Genomic DNA, 17290 nt, shown 5'->3' on the forward strand with positions numbered 1-17290 from the left:
GTGACCTCACAGTACCCTGCTGCCTTAACAGTGACCTCCACAGTACCCGCTGCCTTAACAGTGACCTCACAGTACCCTGCTGCCTAAACAGTGACCTCCACAGTACCCGCTGCCTTAACAGTGACCTCACAGTACCCTGCTGCCTAAACAGTGACCTCCACAGTACCCGCTGCCTTAACAGTGACCTCACAGTACCCTGCTGCCTTAACAGTGACCTCCACAGTACCCGCTGCCTTAACAGTGACCTCACAGTACCCTGCTGCCTTAACAGTGACCTCCACAGCAGTTGCCCCTTTAATAGTGGCTCCTGCCCCCTTAACAGTGACCTCCACAGCGGCCTGCCCCCTTAACAGTTGTTACCTCCACAGTATTCTTTCCCCGATAGTAAGTGATATGTGTACCAATTTTAGTAGAATTGATGAGTTTTTGAGTTACAGAGCAATATGTGTGTAGCAAAAACAGTTGGAGCATACAAACTCCATGCAGCTGCTGTGTGTATGACCCCCACAAGATTTCTTTCCAGGTAGCAAGGGATGTGTATACCAATTTTCGTTGAAAACAATGGTTGCGTTTTTGAGTGATCGCGGAACATACATACATACACATACACACACATATATATGTCCTTCTTTATATATATATACACTGCTCAAAAAAATAAAGGGAACACTTAAACAACACAATGTAACTCCAAGTCAATCACACTTCTGTGAAATCAAACTGTCCACTTAGGAAGCAACACTGAGTGACAATCAATTTCACATGCTGTTGTGCAAATGGGATAGACAACAGGTGGAAATTATAGGCAATTAGCATGACACCCCCAATAAAGGAGTGGTTCTGCAGGTGGTAACCACAGACCACTTCTCAGTTCCTATTCTTCCTGGCTGATGTTTTGGTCACTTTTGAATGCTGCCGGTGCTTTCACTCTAGTGGTAGCATGAGACGGAGTCTACAACCCACACAAGTGGCTCAGGTAGTGCATCTTATCCAGGATGGCACATCAATGCGAGCTGTGGCAAGAAGGTTTGCTGTGTCTGTCAGCGTAGTGTCCAGAGCATGGAGGCGCTACCAGGAGACAGGCCAGTACATCAGGAGACGTGGAGGAGGCCGTAGGAGGGCAACAACCCAGCAGCAGGACCGCTACCTCCGCCTTTGTGCAAGGAGGAACAGGAGGAGCACTGCCAGAGCCCTGCAAAATGACCTCCAGAAGGCCACAAATGTGCATGTGTCTGCTCAAACGGTCAGAAACAGACTCCATGAGGGTGATATGAGGGCCCGACGTCCACAGGTGGGGGTTGTGCTTACAGCCCAACACCGTGCAGGACGTTTGGCATTTGACAGAGAACACCAAGATTGGCAAATTCGCCACTGGCGCCCTGTGCTCTTCACAGATGAAAGCAGGTTCTCACTGAGCACATGTGACAGACGTGACTGAGTCTGGAGACGCCGTGGAGAACGTTCTGCTGCCTGCAACATCTTCCAGCATGACCGTTTGGCATTGGGTCAGTAATGGTGTGGGGTGGCATTTCTTTGGAGGGCAGCATAGCCCTCCATGTGCTCGCCAGAGGTAGCCTGACTGCCATTAGGTACCGAGATGAGATCCTCAGACCCCTTGTGAGACCATATGCTGGTGCGGTTGGCCTTGGGTTCCTCCTAATGCAAGACAATGCTAGACCTCGTGTGGCTGGAGTGTGTCAGCAGTTCCTGCAAGACGAAGGCATTGATGTTATGGACTGGCCCGCCCGTTCCCCAGACCTGAATCCAATTGAGCACATCTGGAACATCATGTCTCGCTCTATCCACCAACAGACTGTCCAGGAGTTGCACCACAGACTGTCCAGGAGTTGGCAGATGCATTAGTCCAGGTCTGGGAGGAGACCCCTCAGGAGACCGTCCGCCACCTCATCAGGAGCATGCACAGGCGTTGTAGGGAGGTCATACAGGCACGTGGAGGCCACACACACTACTAAGCCTCATTTTGACTTGTTTTATGGACATTACATCAAAGTTGGATCAGCCTGTAGTGTGTTTTTCCACTTTAATTTTGAGTGTGACTCCAAATCCAGACCTCCATGGGTTAAAAAATTTGATTTCCATTTTTTTATTTTTGTGTGATTTTGTTGTCAGCACATTCAACTATGTAAAGAACAAAGTATTTCAGAAGAATATTTAATTAATTCAGATCTAGGATGTGTTATTTTTGTGTTCCCTTTATTTTTTTGAGCAGTGTATATAGATTCCTGTACTGTGACATCACTGTGTGTCTAATATCTGTATTATGACATCACTGTGTACATTATCCCTGTACTAAGACATCACCATGCTTATTATCCCTGTACTGTGACATCACTGTGTACATTATCATGCCTCCCAATTGTTCCTCTTTTGGAGGGACAGTCCCTCTTTTTGACCCTCGTCCCTCTGTCCCTCTTTGATCCTTAAATGTCCCTCTTTTTCACCTGGGGAATTAATTCTTAAATGTGCAATAATACAAGGTTCTGGCAGAGGACATCACCCCTACCCTCGCGATCACTTTCAACTCTATATCTAGGGATTGCCCCTTTCCGTTCCAGGCCCTGCAAGCGCATATAACAGTTATACCCAAGCCGGGGCTGGACCATACTGCTTGTTCAAATTACAGGCCCAAATCCATTCTGAATGTTGACCTTAAACTTTATGCCAAACTCCTCGCCCTGAGACTGCACCTTTTTATCCTGGAGTGTATATATAGGGAACAGGTGGGATTCGTCCCTGGCCGCGAAGCCCGTGACAATACCCTTAAATCTCTAAGCCTAATAGCCAGGGCGAAATCATACAAAGTTCCCCTATGCCTCCTCGCCGTCGATGCCGAGAAGGCATTCGACAGGGTCAACTGGCGATTTTTGGAAGAAACATTAATTCACATGGGTCTGGGTAATAAAATGCTCCAAAGGATTTGGGCGTTATACTCCGCTCCTTCAGCCTGCGTGCGGGTTAATGGAATGCTATCATCTCCTTTTCTGATACGGAACGGGACACGACAGGGATGCCCCCTGTCGCCATTTTTATACATCTTAGTGATGGAATGCCTTGCACACTCCCTCCGAGCAAAATCCTCCATTAGCGGTTTTAAAGTCGGTAACACCAAACACAAATTACTCTTATTTGCTGATGATCTGCTCATTTATCTAACTGCCCCCATAATCGGTTTACCGTCTGTACTTAAGGAATTTGATATGTTCGGTCGCCTCAGTAATTTCAAAGTTAATGTCCAAAAGTCTGAGATACTAAATGTTTCGTTACCTATACGGGAGGAGACTTCTCTTAAAGACTCCTTTACTTTCCACTGGGCCCCCCAGTCTATCAAACATTTGGGAGTTCATATCCCAGGTACTTTGCCCTCAGGTACCTTCTGGGTTGTCCTCCCCTTATCATGTGTATGCTGTTTTGTTTAGTTGTTAACCGGGATTTCTCCCGAATTCTCTGTTTGTTTCCTTTGGTAGAGACGTATATTGATTGAATTGGAATTATATGTTATGTCCGATAGGTGCTGATTAACCCATTGCACACCTTTTTAGAGTATTTTGTTGCACTTATACAGTCCTGATCAAAAGTTTAAGACCATTTTAAAAATGGCGAAAAATCATATTTAGCATGGCTGGATCTTAACAAGGTTCCAAGTAGAGCTTCAACATGCAACAAGAAGAAATGGGAGTGAGACAAAACATTTCCTTCTCCCAGCTGTCACCTATTTACACTAATTGTCTCCCTTTATATTCCTTCCCATACTGCCTCACTTTGCGGTTTATACTACTTCCTGGATGAGTTGTTCACTGCTGGAGGCTGCTACTGCTGATTCCTCAGATAAGTCTTTTTCCTTTATTTGTGTTTCCTTTTTGGCTTGATTCTAGGTGACCCTGACTCCGTCCGTATAAAGTGCAGGGAGCCGGTGGTCGTGTCCCCTCACTATTATAAGGTTTTCAGGTGTCACACAGTATTAGGTATGTGGGCATGCAATCGTCTACCATAAAGACCTTTGCATGGGCATAGCAGTCAGGGAGAGCTCTAGGGGTTTTATAGGGCTCACCCATATGCTCCTTAGTTTGGGATCAAGCCAGTCGGATGTTTATTTATAAGTTCCAGCTTTCTGCAACACCACCCGTGACAGACTGTCTTACTGCGTCCCACCTCAGCAGCGATGGCGCGCTGTGAGAGACTCTGCTTATGCAGTTCAACAACCAGACCACGTTCAAAAAGGAAGAGTTTTTTTGCCTTTGCCATCACAACGTGTGACTACCTGACAGAAAATGACAATGAATTCACATCTTTGCACAGATTTGGCATTTTAAAGGCATGTGGTCCTAAAATTTGGATCAGCTGAAAAACAGCCTGTTTCAGTTTAATCGTTATTTTCAATTAATTGAATGCTCAAAAAAGGTTTTGTCTCACTCTCATTTCTTCTTGTTGCATGTTGAAGCTCTACTTGGATCCTTGTTAAGATCCAACAATGTAAAAAATATGATTTTTTGCAATTTTTCAAGTGGTCTTAAACTTTTGATCAGGACTGTACATTGTAATTGGAAGTATTTCTCTTTCATATACCTGCATTGTATTGTACTATACTTTATTCTGACTTTTCAGATTGTGGTATTGTGTATCCATACAATACCTTAGAAGTTTCTTGTACTAGATCATTCCAAGACACACACACACGTTTGTAATGCTTTATTCTTAAAATGCTACAATAAAAAGAGATTGAACCATAAATGTGCAATAATAAATTAACTACATTGCTTCTTACTAAACTATCTGTATGGTTTCTACTTGTATAATTAGAACCTAACTACTTCATTATTTTGTGCAATTTGTACCTTAAAATATCTATAATCTGATGATTTATTTGCTGATATTTAAATAGATATTGAAGTGCAAGAAAAAAAAAATTGTCCCAGGTGCTCCACATGCTTTCAAAAAATAAAGGAACTAAATCTCACCTAACTGATCCCCAGCTGCTACAGTTCTGGAGTCAGTAATTATGCTTTGGGTGGAGTTAGAGGCGTTACCTATTATGATAAAAATTGCCGCGATACACGTTGCGCATATTGTCCCTCTTTGTGATTTTCAAAAGTTGGGAGGTATGCATTATCCCTATACTAAAACATCACCATGCTTATTATTCATGTACTGTGACATCACTGTGTTTATTATGCACGTACTGTGACATTGTGTTTAATATCCCTGTACTTTGACATCACTGTGTTTATTATCACTGTATTGTGACATCACTGTATTTATTCTCCCTGTACTGTGACATCACTGTGATTATTATCCCTGCACTGTGACATCACTGTGTTTATTATTCCCTGTATTGTCACATCACTGCTTATTATTCAATGTACTGTGACATCCCTGTCTTTTTTGTACCTGTACTGTGACATCACTGTGCTTATAATTTAATGTACTGTGACATCACTGTGTTTATTATTCCCTCTACTCTGATATCAAAGTTTATTATTCATGTGCTGTGATGCTGTGGCATGACTGTGTTTATTATTTCCTGTACTATGATATCACTGTTTATTATCCATGTGCTGACATCACTGTGTTTATTATCCTTGTGCTGTGACATCACTGTGTTTTTTTATCCCTGTACTTTGATATCACTGTGTTTATCATCCCAGTACTGTGACATCAATGTGTTCATTATCCATGTACTGTGACATCATTGTGTTTATTCTCCCTGTACTGTGACATCACTGTGTTTATTAGCCCTACACTGTGACATCACTGTGTTTATTATTCCCTAAACTGTGACATCACTTTAGTATTCAATGTACTGTGACATAACTGTTTATCATCCATGTGCTGTGACATCACTGTGTTCTTCATCCCTGTACTGTGACGTCACTCTGTTTATTATTCCATGTACTGTGACATCACTGTTTATTCTCCCTGTACTGTAACATCACTGTACGGGCACAGGAAAGTAGAGTCCATCTGGGAAAAAATGCCATCCATATTCAGAGACTTACCTGGGGGAGAGGGTGATATTGGGTTTGATGGTTATTGTAACCAATAAAACAGGAGAGGGAGCATTCAGCAACACCTTTTCCCAGGGCAGGACTGAATGGGACCCAGACCCTACCTAACCAACTATAGGAGAGGTCGCTGCATATTTGTGATCCTCTTAACTGATGTCTATGGGTTTTACGGAAACAGTCGAACCAATAACTCCTATAGCAATCAAAAGAGAAAGCCACAAACATGAATGGCACCATCTCCACCTTTTTCCGACTCCTTAGGATCTCGAAATGGCTTTTAGGAAGTTGGTTAAGGACATCTAGGTCACCAAGGTGGTGGTGACCCTATATTCTAGGCCCACCTAGGGGCATATGCCAAACTTAATCTTACTTTGCTCCAGAGTACTATTCTGCACTGTTCCCTCCCCCACACAAATACATTTTTATCTAATTCATGAAAAAAATATATATTTATATAATTTTTCTATGAATACGGAGAAGAGAAACCCTACTTATGACTAGACTGGGGATATCACAGGTACATGTCCAGGTCCATTAACAGTAAATGATCATTTGAGGGGGTCTGTTATGGTCGTTAGGGACGAGGGCACTAAATTACTTTCCTCTTTATTAACCTACTTGGTTATGATCTGGCTCTATAAGAACTTGAACTCAGCAGGTTAGCACTTACAGACATCCTGGACGTGTCATTAGGGCTTCTATAATTCTGCAATATAAAGGATTTCAAACAAGGTGATTATCATGACATTTGGAGAAGGACAATGTCAGTTATAGTCAAGAACAGAGTGGATTAAAGTTATAGGGGTTTTAAAAGATTAGAAAAAACAATGGTACTCTTGTCCTTGGGTTTTATCTGGTACTATGGCTTAGCTCCAGAATGTGGCTGAGCTGCAATACCAGACACAGCCCATGGACAATATAGGCACTGTTTGTGACAAACTGGAGACCCATTTTTCTAAACTCAGACCCTTTAGGTGCCTCACCTAACAAACAGCTTTGAAAACCCCTCAAAAATGTGGCAGCATGGATATTCATTCTAACTATAGCCATATCAGCCATATCACTCACCATGGTGCCCAGAGGTTAGGGGGGCCCAATCAAAAGTACAAGTTTGTTGGGAATAACATTATGGTGACTTTTTGCTATAATGTGGGTTTTCTGATATATGGGGCTATTATTTTACTTACTTATGCTGCTGTTTAATTTCCTTACACTGGGTGGTGGGGATCCCATCATATTTTGCTATGGGGCTCTATGAATTATAGTTATGTCCCTGGTCCTATGTATCCTCTTTTAGCATTATATTTTGCTAAAAAGACACTTAGAAGGGATAACTGACAGTTTAGAGAATATTCAGAGGCAACCAAATGCACATCCCTCTTACAAGATGTTGGGTTGTGTATCTAAACTAGAATTCTAAGGGGAGAGCGGAGAAAGCCGCTGGCGAACACCGCTTTCAATACCCGGAGAACAAAAGGATTGGGCGAAAATATTTGTAATACTACTGTCTTTGATTGCTAACCACTATGTCAACTATGTATTCATTCCAGGTCCTTCTACATTGTGCATTCCTAATATTGTTATGAAACCTTTATGTTAATGTAATGTGCCTGGTTCTCCAGCAGGTGGCAGCGTGTATGGCAGAGCTATCTTTAGATAGAATGGAACTTACCATTCCATTCTCCTCCCTTTGAGCAGAAGTGGTCCAGTCCTGCTCCCTACCAGAAGGAGGGGTTACAGTTCTAGTTTGTTTCCAGTTTAGACTCAATAGTGGAGCTAAGAAGACATGAAAGATGTCGTATCGAGGGGAAAGTTCACCTGCTGCATCAGTAGTCTCTCCAGAGGGAGGTAGCTCATAGAGCACCATGCAAATTTACCTACTGAGTGTCAGCAGGGGGTCAACAGCCAGAGGCGCTGCACCACCTTGCACCGCTGATGCAGTCATCTATACAGGGGGGCCAGTACACGTCAACTTGGTCATCTATACCTGTTGGAAATCGGCCTGTGTAGTGTGCCTTACATTCCATCGAGCTATTTACCTGTCATATTGAGATCCATACCCTTTACATTATATGTGGCCCACAGTGGCACTAGTTCCCATACCGACCCCCTGAAGGACCCTGTAGGGGAAAACGCGTAGGGGTATAAGGGAAACTTATTCACTAGGGTTTATTAGGGTATTTTAGGGTAGGTACGGGGACGGAGGGTGTCCACCATCAGAAGACGCCTCTGGGCTTTAGGGGTGAGTAATAGGGTGTTTACAGGGAAAGATACCCTTCCTGTATGGTTTCTCCCCATGCTTTTGCAGTCTACCTCCCTTGATGATGATATTTTTAATCTATTATTGTACTACTAATTGGGACGTATATACAAACCGGATTCCAAAAAAGTTGGGACACTATACAAATCGTGAATAAAAACTGAATGCAATGATGTGGATGTGCCAACTTCTAATATTTTATTCAGAATAGAACATAAATCACGGAACAAAAGTTTAAACTGAGAAAATGTACCATTTTAAGGGAAAAATATGTTGAATCAGAATTTCATGGTGTCAACAAATCCCCAAAAAGTTGGGACAAGGCCATTTTCACCACTGTGTGGCATCTCCCCTTCTTCTTACAACACTCAACAGACGTCTGGGGACCGAGGAGACCAGTTTCTCAAGTTTAGAAATAGGAATGCTCTCCCATTCTTGTCTAATACAGGCCTCTAACTGTTCAATCGTCTTGGGCCTTCTTTGTTGCACCTTCCTCTTTATGATGCGCCAAATGTTCTCTATAGGTGAAAGATCTGGACTGCAGACTGGCCATTTCAGTACCTGGATCCTTCTCCTACGCAGCCATGATGTTGTGATTGATGCAGAATGTGGTCTGGCATTATCTTGTTGAAAAATGCAGGGTCTTCCCTGAAAGAGATGACGTCTGGATGGGAGCATATGTTGTTCTAGAACCTGAATATATTTTTCTGCATTGATGGTGCCTTTCCAGACATGCAAGCTGCCCATGCCACACGCACTCATGCAACCCCATACCATCAGAGATGCAGGCTTCTGAACTGAGCGTTGATAACAACTTGGGTTGTCCTTGTCCTCTTTGGTCCGGATGACATGGCGTCCCAGATTTCCAAAAAGAACTTCGAATCGTGACTCGTCTGACCACAGAACAGTCTTCCATTTTGCCACACTCCATTTTAAATGATCCCTGGCCCAGTGAAAACGCCTGAGCTTGTGGATCTTGCTTAGAAATGGCTTCTTCTTTGCACTGTAGAGTTTCAGCTGGCAACGGCGGATGGCACGGTGGATTGTGTTCACTGACAATGGTTTCTGGAAGTATTCCTGAGCCCATTCTGTGATTTCCTTTACAGTAGCATTCCTGTTTGTGGTGCAGTGTCGTTTAAGGGCCCGGAGATCACGGGCATCCAGTATGGTTTTACGGCCTTGACCCTTACGCACAGAGATTGTTCCAGATTCTCTGAATCTTCAGATGATGTTATGCACAGTTGATGATGATAGATGCAAAGTCTTTGCAATTTTTCGCTGGGTAACACCTTTCTGATATTGCTCCACTATCTTTCTGCGCAACATTGTGGGAATTGGTGATCCTCTACCCATCTTGGCTTCTGAGAGACACTGCCACTCTGAGAAGCTCTTTTTATACCCAATCATGTTGCCAATTGACCTAATTAGTGTTAATTGGTCTTCCAGCTCTTCGTTATGCTCAAATTTACTTTTTCCAGCCTCTTATTGCTACTTGTCCCAACTTTTTTGGGATTTGTTGACACCGTGAAAATTGGAATCAACGTATTTTTCCTTTAAAATGATACATTTACTCGGATTAAACGTTTGATCTGTCATCTACGTTCTATTACAAATAAAATATTGACATTTGCCATCTCCACATCATTGCATTCAATTTTTATTCACAATTTGTTTAGTGTCCCAACTTTTTTGGAATCCGGTTTGTAAGTAGATTATATGACCTGTTTTTGTCGGTCTTTTTAGTGTTTATAATAAATATCGACATTTTAAGGGTCTTTTTCTTTTTGTCTTTTGTTTTGGTTTTGTGTTACCAGAAAACCAATTAAAAGGTGTCACCAGGATTTTGGGTATATAGCTGAGGACATGGGCTGCTAGATGGCCACTAGCACATCCACAATATCCAGTCCCCATAGCTCTGTGTGCTTTTATTGTGTAAAAAAAAACTATTTGATACATATGCAAATTAACATAAAAGAGTCATATCTTACTTGTGTGACCAGAGAAGAGTCAAATTTTCAAGCTCTGACTCATCTCAGGTTAATTTGCATGTGTATCAAATCGGTTTTTATACACAATAAAAGCACACAGAGCTATGGGGACTGGGTATTGCGGATGTGCTAGTGGCCATCTAGCAACCCATGTCCTCAGCTCTATACCCAAAATCCCGGTGACAGGTTCCCTTTAAGTTGTAGCATTATTGTGTTCAGGAGCTCTAATAGTAAATGCATGTCAGATGAATAGAAAGATATTATACTTACCATCCTGACTTCTAAAACCCCTCCATACAAGCAGTGCCACTCCATACTCCTAATTGTCCTGACTGCAGTGGTGAAGTGCCTGTATACAGTACCACCTCTGACCACTGCAGCCAATCACTGGGCTCAGCAGTCTCGTGCCATATCCTGCTGACTCCAGTCACTAGATGCAGCAGTCACATGCATTATACAAGCACATCATTGCAACAGCAGTGCTGGAATGGAGGGGGTTAAACTGATAGACTCTCTGCATTTTTTATTTTTTTTTAATAAATACCTCGGACAACCCGTTTAATATACTTACAATGTAAAGGGGTTGTACAAGATTAGGAAATCATGACTGCTTTCTTCCACTCTTATCCATTGGTTGTGTCTGGTATTGCAACTGAAATCTATTGAAGTTCATGGGGAAGAGATGCAATTCCATACTCAACCAGTGGACAGCAGTGGCGCTGTTTTTGGAAGAAAGCTGACTTTTACCTCTAATTCTTTACATGTGTCTTTATATTGTCATTAAAGGGGTAATCCAACTAGTTTGGATAGGTCATCAGTATCTGATCGGTGGGGGCCTTCTCAAACAGCTGATCGGCGAGGACCCCGGGTGTTGAACCCCCACGGATCAGATAAATAGTCAGATTTCCCCTTTAAGCACATTTCAAGTTAAGGCACCTGAAAAGGAGTTTGTTAAGACTTTCTTTTGACAGTCAGTACATAATGAGTTTTCCTGGCTGTAAGAATGTCAGTTCCACAGACCTTGCAGTCCGCACTCCATTGTTCTTCTGCCCTCATAAAAATCGTTTAGCAAACAGATTAGATGGCTCCCTGGTGACGACAATTCTGAGCCTGAGACGCACAGGCATGTCAGCGTGCAGCAGATCACGCATGTCAGATTTCTATGAAACTAGACTTTCTTTAGAAGCTTTGAAGACGTCTTGGCACTCCTTCACGTGGCTTGGTCTGTGGGAGCCATGCAAAAACATCTTGAAGATTTAATAAATATACAATATACAAGACAATATTTATCTTGATGAGGACCCGTCAGCTCTCCTGACATGTCTGTTTTAGTCAGTACTTGTATTCCTCAAATAATAACAATTTATTCATAGGTTTCCAGGAGGAATAACAGAGAGTGCAATGCAGCGTTCTAACAAAGAAAAAAGGATCCAGCCTCATATTTTGGGGAATGCAATTATTTATTTAGGGTACTTTCACACTAGCGTTATTCTTTTCCGACACTGGGTTCCGTCCTAGGGGCTCAATACCTGAAAATAACTGATCAGTTTTATCCTAATGCATTCTGAATGGAGAGTAATCCGTTCAGGATGCATCAGGATGTCTTCAGTTCAGTCTTTTTGCCTTTTCAGGACAGAGATTACACTGCAGCATGCTGCGGTTTTATCTCCATCTAAAATTCCGGAACACTTGCCGGAATGCTGGATCCGGCATTTTTTCGCATTGACATGCATTAATGCTGGATCCGGCACAGAGTGTTCCGGCAAAACAGATCCGGCATTGTGGTCTGCGCATGCTCAGACCGCAAAAAAATGTGAAAAAAAAGAAATGCCGGATCCATTCTTTCCGGATGACAACGGAGAGACGGATCCGGCATTCCAATGCATTTGTCACACGGATCAGGATCCTGATCCGTCTGAGAAATGCCATCAGTTTGCATGCGTTTTGACGGATCCGGCAGGCAGTTCCGGCGACAGAACTGCCTTTCTGGAATCCTCTGCTGCAAGTGTGAAAGTACCCTTAGGCTGGGTTCACACGGGCGAGATTTCCACGCGGGTGCAATGCGTAAGGTGAACGCATTGCACCTGCACTGAATCCGGACCTATTCACTTCTATGGGGCTGTGCACATGAGCGGTGATTTTCACGCATCACTTGTGTGTTGCGTGAAAATCTCAGCATGCTCTATATTGTGAGTTTATCACGCAACGCAGGCCCCATAGAAGTGAATGGGGCTGCGTGAAAATCGCACCGCATCCGCAAGCAAGTGCGGATGCGGTGCGATTTTCACGCATGGTTGCTAAGATGACAGTCTATTCACTGTATTATTTTCCCTTATAACATGGTTATAAGGAAAAATAATAGCATTCTTTAATACTGAATGCTTAGTAGAAGGTCAATTGAGGGTTAAAAATTTTTTTAAAAAATTAACTCACCTCCTCCTCTTGATCGCGTAGTTGCCGATCTCTTCTTACTTCTTTAATCATGAGCTGCCGGCTAAAGGACCTGTGGTGACGTCACATCACATGGTCCATCACCGTGGTGATGGACCATATGATTGGCCCATGTGATGAGCCCAGTGACGTCACCAGAGGTCCTTTGACAGGTCCTGAAGAAAGAACAGGAGACCGGCAGCTATGCGATCAATTGGAGGAGGTGAGTTAATTTTATTTTTATTTTTTAACCCTCAATTGACCTTGTACTAAGCATTCTGTATTAAGGAATGCTATTATTTTCCCTTATAACAATGTTATAAGGGAAAATAATTACATTTACACAACCTTGAACCCAAACCTGATGTCACGGGTGGTGTTGCAGAAAACTGGAACTTATAAATAAACATCCGACTGGCTTGATCCCAAACTAAGGAGCATATGGGTTAGCCCTATAAAACCCATAGAGCTCTCCCTGACTGCTATGCCCATGCAAAGATCTTTATGGTAGACGATTGCATGCCCACGTACCTTATACTATGTGACACCTGAAAACCCTATAATAGTGAGGGGACACGACCACCGGCTCCCTGCACTTAATACGGACGGAGTCAGGGTCACCTAGAATCAAGCCAGCAAGGAAACACAAATAAAGGAAAAATACTTATCTTGAGGAATCAGCAGCAGCAGCGTCTAGCAGTGAACACAATCCAGGAAGTAGTATAAACCGCAAAGTGAGGCAGTATGGGAGGGAATATAAAGGGAAGCAATTAGTGTAAATAGGTGACAGCTGGGAGAAGGAAAGGAGATGACAAAGTGAAACCAAAACAAAGAACATCATGCAAGAGGTAGAGAAGAACGTCTGCCAGACCTTCTCAAAGAGCTGGCGGTGACACCTGAACTTCAGTGAAGAAGTTCGGGTCTGGGTACCACATTCAGTTTTTTATCACGCGCGTGCAAAACGCATTGCACCCGCGCAATAAAAACTGATCAACGAAACGCATTGATACCTACTCGCGCGGGTTTGCCGCAATGCACCCGGGACGCATCCGGAGCCAAAACGTGAAGCCCGTGTAAACCCAGCCTTAAACTGTCAAGTCCTCTTGGAAGTCAATCTCTAGCCAAAAGTGATGATTGGATCTCCTAATCAGTTTGGTCTGAACCGGACCGTACAATGGCAAGAAAAAAACAGCTGGGTGGACATTTGGGAGTTCCAATTCCAACCATAATTAAAGGGTTGTCCCAGCTATGCAAAAATGTGGTCAAAGACATGGACGCAGAAAAAACACAATACTTGCCCGTTTGATCCCCCGCCGCTTTCAGCGCCCATACCCCCATGCCTCTCTCCTGGAGTTTGGGTGCTGGAAGCAACAGGGAATCAAATGGGTCGCATAATTCAGACAACCCCTTTAAGTTTTCCATTTTTAACAAAGTAGGAAGCTATCATGAGGGGCATTTTTGAATTTTTATTAGTTCTGCATTAACTGATATAATATTTGCCAAAATTCTGAAAAGTTGCACATCGCTTGATAAATTTTGGGCACAATTTAATACGGCACACCTTTTTACAACATTCCCTACTTGAGTAAGATTGCACCATTTTAAAGGGAGCCTGTTGTGTCTGACGATCCCTATTAATTACCATATTACAACATAGCACTGCTGACACCAGATCAGTAGATTGTGTGTGGACGGCGCCACAACACATTGAGAGGACTCCTGAGCTCACATAATGGAGGACTGCAGGAGACGTTCTCCCGATGCATTGTCGGTGTGTGGTTGTACTAGTTGAGTATCAACATACAAATTTGGGGGGGTTCACACTAGCGTTATCGTTATGCCATTCCATTAATAATGGAATGGGCAGACGGGCATGCAAAACGGAAGCCTTTAAGAGGCATTCTGTTTTGCTCCGTCCTAATAGAAGTCTGTGGGTAAGCACAACAGATCTGTCTGGTTTCCGTTATGCAGGACTGAAAAAAAGTCCTGTCGACAGACGGATCCGTTATGCTTGCCCATAGACTTCAATTAGGGCAAAGTAAAACGGAATGCCTCTTAAAGGCTTCCGTTTTGCATGCCCGTCTGCCCATTCCATTGTATTCCATTATAAATGGGACCTATAACAGAATGGCATAACGCTAGTGCGAACTCACCCTTACTGATCTGGAGTCAAGGGCAGCAGTACTAGTCATGGATTACTTTCGTTAACAGGACTTAACTATCCACACTTTCTTTTCAAAAGTGCCAAAAGCGCTTGCTACAAATGGAATGATAACTTCTTTCCTCCCCACACACACACGGGGGCACATTTATTAAGGGTGCCTGTTTTTAAGGTGTAAAATTAGACTAGCATATTTGAGTTGGCTGTCAGTCTTTTGCTTAGTATTTATTAAAAGTCGCACAACCGTTGACGATTTAGACTTGGCGTATTGCTATTAGTCTGACCTCTGGTGGTTGTTTTTCAGTTAGACAGGTTCATATTCACTTAGACTGGTCTAATTTATTTGCGAATGAAAAAAAGACGCTATGCAAAACTGTTGAATAAAAATAAGCCCTGGAGTGGAGTAAAAATAAGATAGTTTTTGCGCCTAATTCATATGTAAAAAAGGCGCACCTACGTAAATGGATTTAAAAATATTTGCATAAAAACTGTTTACGCTGTAATGTACCTTTTTGGGAAATGCATATATAAATAAACTTTCTTGCTAAATGTCACCATGAGAGTTTGCATAAAGATTTCCAGTTCCACCCTTTTCCTTCCTTATGTTACAGGTAATCTCCACTTTTGCTATGTCTCATTAAAAGGTTAGGAAGTTGGAGAACAGGTTTTATCTTTCCGCAGTGTTTGTCTACACCTTATGATGACAATCACTTCCATGTGAGACATTAAATTAGTTTTCCATGGTAAGAGTAAAGGTATAAGGCACCCATTAACAAAACACCACTACTGGTGGGATTCCAAAAATGGTAAAATCCAAAATAATTGGTTACACAAAAAGACAAAAAGGGTGGAATCACATCTTGTATGCCATCATGCTACCTTTAAAAATGAGAAAAATAGGGCTTTTGGCAACTTTTTGCATTTTCACACCACCCACAGTAGTTGTGTTATATATTGTTATGTATTGTAAATATTTTTGGCCACTTGTTCGAGTTAAGGATGTGGATGGCAATGGTTGGCAAGTAACAGGGCTAACCATCCTGTTTCTCCCCTCTTGGTAGGAGTGGGCTGGTCCTGCTTCCTGTCAGGAGGGGGATTTCCTGTGATACCAGGGAAGGGAGAGGAAGCCGACTGCAGAGCTCCTGCTCCTGGAAAAGGTTCTCCAGATAGATCAGATATATCAAGTACTCAAGTAAATCCCTGAGAAGACAGACAGCAGAGTGAACAGCTACAAATAGCATTACACTGCTGTGAGGTGAGGGACTATGGCTTAGACACCCATCACCTAGACTACTACTAGTCCAGTACAATACTAGTGCTAAACTGCAGCCAATCAATCTGCCTCCCTCATTCTTACTGGTGCCACAAGATTGCACTGAAAATCTGCTGTTATTGAATTTATTTGAACTCTACATTGCACTTAGTAAAAGAGACTTTTATACATTTAATAATGGCCTCATTCTTCAGTACTACATTTTCACTGCACCGATGCCCAGGGAGCAATGGCCTGAGGGAGTACACCGTGACACAACACTTTATCAGGGCCATTACCACTCCTATCCTCTGCACCAGTTCCTCCGGGGCTCGTTGCATTAGTTTCACTCCAGATTTATCACAAGGATTGTTCAGGATAGGCCATTAATATCATATTGGTAGGGAGTCCAACTCTGCAAATCCAAACTGATCAGTTGTTTCAGAGTAGTTCCGGCAATGGAAGTCAGGGTCTAAACTACACAGCTTTGTTTGTTGTGCAGTGGATAGAGCTGCTAACTGCAGCACTGCTCCCATTGAAGTGAACGGGGGCAGTACTGCAGTTATAAGCTCCTTCCACTGTGCAATAGACAGAGCTGTGTAGATCCGGCACCAGAGAAACTCTGAAACTCCTGATTAGCAGGGACTCGGGTTGTTAGACCCCGGCGATCTGATATTGATTGCCTACTCTGAAGACTGGCCATAAATCTTAAAATCCTGGACAACCGCTTTAAGCTGGCTGTGCACATTAGATCGAAAATTAACCAAACTCACCACTTTACATTTTGGACAATGTTCAAATGTGTGTGGAGCCCTCCTGACTATCCCTTTTGGCAGATTTTTTGGGGAAAGAGGATTTGAGATCATTTGTTACCATGGGACACAAGCCAGAGGTATCTGACATATAGTAGGCTTATTCCCCTCTCCTCATTGAATAAACCTGTCCGCTCAGCCAAACTCCATTACCATGTAATACACAACCGTGCTTGTATATTGTCTCGTTGGCTCTGGAGAAAATAATTACAAGATTGGTTTACCTTGTCTGATACACGAAAAATGAAATGAATTTTAACTTTCAATAATAGAAATATGTTGAAAAACTTCAAGGACTTTTCTACTACAGAAAGCCAATTTTGCAGTTCTGAATCTGTTCAGGAGCCTCATCTATAAGCCAGGG

The sequence above is a fragment of the Bufo bufo genome, chromosome 4, assembly GCF_905171765.1.
Source record: "Bufo bufo chromosome 4, aBufBuf1.1, whole genome shotgun sequence".
In the NCBI taxonomy this organism is placed as follows: domain Eukaryota; kingdom Metazoa; phylum Chordata; class Amphibia; order Anura; family Bufonidae; genus Bufo; species Bufo bufo.